The sequence below is a fragment of the Populus euphratica genome, unplaced genomic scaffold, assembly GCF_000495115.2.
Source record: "Populus euphratica unplaced genomic scaffold, PopEup_1.0 scaffold3621.1, whole genome shotgun sequence".
NCBI classification, from domain to species: Eukaryota; Viridiplantae; Streptophyta; class Magnoliopsida; order Malpighiales; family Salicaceae; genus Populus; species Populus euphratica.
Genome location: NW_011503425.1, coordinates 1 through 3,392, shown reverse-complemented (window position 1 = coordinate 3,392; position 3,392 = coordinate 1).

Genomic DNA, 3,392 nt, shown 5'->3' with positions numbered 1-3,392 from the left:
AGAGGGGTGGGGCGGCGGCTTCCTCTTTTTGGTAATGGCCGGAGTCGCCGGTTCTCTTTTAGGTTTTTTCTTTCCACGAGCCAAAATCATTGCTTCCTTTGATACCTTCCACATACCTTCAGAAAAAAAGGATTGAATGACCATTATCATCAAATTGTCCGACTGAAATCAGTTTCTTCTTTAATCCAAGAACATGCATTTTGCAAGTTCCATGTAGATCCATTCATTGTCTTGATTTGCACATCTCCTACACCCACAATATCCATTGGTTATCCATTGGCCAGATAAACTACCCTATGATCTCCAGCAACATAATATTGCATCATTTTATGGTATGATGTACAGTAGAATGAAGCATTAGAATCAAGGATCCAATCATCAATTGGACTTTATACAGAAAGAATCAAAGCATCTTATACCTCATCTGTAGTAGCATTTGCAGAGTCAGCTTTGGGTTTTTTTAGTTTTATGTAATTCCTCATGAAATGACCAGATTTGCCACAATTCCAACATTCAACCTACTTTCTAGGTCCTGACTTGTTTTTACTTCTGTACCTAGATTTTGATCTACTTTTGTATAAGCCTTTACCCTGTCTCCTTCCTCGAGTGTTGATGTTGAGAGCTAAACTTAAACTTAAACTTTCACCTTAGTCTTTTCTTCGTACTTCTTCAGTTAAAATCAAGTCTCGGATGTCATCATATTTCAGTTTGGATTTTCCAACTGAGTTGTTTATGGTTGTTCTCATACCTTCCCCACTGCTTGTAAGGGAAGTTAGCAAAATGAGTGCATGGATCTCATCATCAAACTCAATCTCAATATATGATAGTTGATTTGTGATGGTATTAAAATTGTCGAGATGCTGTGTAACAGAGGTGCTTTCTGTCATCTTCAGGTTGAACAACTTCTTCATGAAGTGCACTTTATTATTTGTTGAGGGCTTCTCATACATTCCAAATAAGGCTTCCATTAATCTTGCAGTGGATTTTTTTTTGTAACATTGTAAGCAACTCTTTTTGACAAGGATATCTGGATAATGCCCAAAACCTGTTTATCAAGAATTTGCCAATCTTCTTTTAATATATTTTCTGGTTTGCTTCCCAACAGAGAAAGATGAAGTTTTTTTCTATATAGATAGTCTTCAATTTGCATTTTCCAATATCCAAAATCTGTTTCATCAAATTTTTCAATTCTAGTAGCCTTTATTTCATCTGCCATTTTTAATATATCTTGGATTTGAATCTGTTAAATCTGACCTTACAAATGTGTTCGGAATGACAAAAAATATTGGAAACGACACTAAAATCACCCAAATCGGACTTTGGATGGCTCAGATTTTATCAATCAAACTTTTGGATCACTGGACGCTGCAGATGAAGCCACGTGTCAGGAGGAATAATGGTTGTGTCGCACCAGATCAAAACTAAGTATGCTGACGTGGCTATGATGCAGTGTCAAACATGTAAGCAAAATAGGCCCACATATGATGACGTGGCAAATCCACGTGGGTTTCCTGCCTGACGTGTTGTTGGTGGCGTGTCAGATGACATGGCTGCTGTGCAGAATTGTTGTTGTGGTTGTTGACTTTGTGCTGACGTGTCGGGTCAACTCGGTTTAGTTGCAGATATTCGGGTGAAGAAGATGCGTGTTGGCGCGTGGGGGCATGCAAGTGTTGGTTCTTCACCGGGTTTTCACTAGTGGATTTGTCTCGTCTTCTCCTACACGATGGTATGTTCAAAAACACGTTTTGAGAACTTTTATTTTTAAGTTTGGATCAAACACCCTCTTTTTCAAGAACAAGCTCTAATACTAGTTGTTGAGACATTCAAGCATTCAAACACATACAAATTTACGTGGTTCAACAACTTGCCTGCTCCACGGAGCTACTGGTTTGTATTAATCACTTAAAAAATAATACAAACAAAGACGATGAGAAAATTCTTTTCAACTCAACTCTACACTCAAGCTCTCTCTTCACTTCTATTCTCTCTGTATTTTTCACACTCACATACGCAACTCTTCACTCAACATATATATATATATATATATATATATAGACACACACACAAATAGAAGGGAAATAGTATAAATCATGTCATGATTTATGTCACTATTTGTGCCCGCCATCATGTATAAAGTAGGAGGTTAGATATTTCCATTTGTATATGGTGGGACATTGATTGTCTCCACTAACAAATGATTGACGTAGACTAGAAGCAAAGGATAATGAAGTTTATCACAAGTAAAAACCCTTAAATATTAAGAATATTATAAGTACTAAAAGATATTCAAAATATTTAATTTGTATTCACCCAAGTCTCCTTGAATACAACCTAGACAACCCTATATATCCTAGTTTTAGGTCTAAAATAAATAAGGAAAAATAAAATATTTTTCAAAGTGTTTTTTATATTAGAAAAATAAAAAGTGAAAATACAAAAACTTATGTATATATCTAATAAAATAAATTGAATGTTAATAAAAAAAATGAAAAGTTATTAATAATAAATAAAGATGAAAATTAAAAAAAAATTGAGATTCAAATATAAAACAAGATATTCGGTCTCATAATTTAGAATTTTAATACCGTCGTTTTTAATGATTTTGCTCATAAAAATCAAATTTCTATTTAATTAAATAAAAAAATAGACACATATGAAATTGCTTAAATAAAATAAAAGATAAAAAAAAAATATTATGCAAGTTTACACATACTAAAAATATTATCTGAAAAAAAATATTTTTTATTTTTTTAATAAATCTTATTTCTATGAAACACAAAAAAATCATAGATGAATTAGAACAATTTCTTAAAAAATTAAATGTATACAAAATAAGTAAGAAATAAATATTATTTAAAAGAGTTTAGATAAAAAAAAAAAGAAGATAAAAGTAGTATTAATAATTTACATATAAATTTAAAAATTATTTTGAATAAATACATATAAAAATTATTTTTAAAAAAATTAGATATTACTATGTCTGATAAGTCAAGCGAATACACCTGACCTATTTAGTAAGGGTTCGCATGTTTGACCCTTAATTTTTTTAATTATTATTATTTTAGATGGGATGGACCACATGTCTTAGCCTCAATTTGTTTTGGAAAAAAAAATATTTAGACTACACATTTTTTGACATTGTTTATTTTTTTGTAGTGGTAGGAAAAATAGGACATAAGTTTTTTCAACTGAAAAACCAAGTTTTCAACTTATTTTTTTATCCAAATATGCAACTTGATAAACTTATTCTTGTCCTCAAAAAACCACTTTGAAATCTAAAATGAAAAATCTTATCAAGTTCAGATATATATTTTTAGGCAATTTCAAGATTAAAAAAAAAACAACTAATTTAAGTTTTTTTTATCTGGAATAATTTGACACTAATTTTGGTT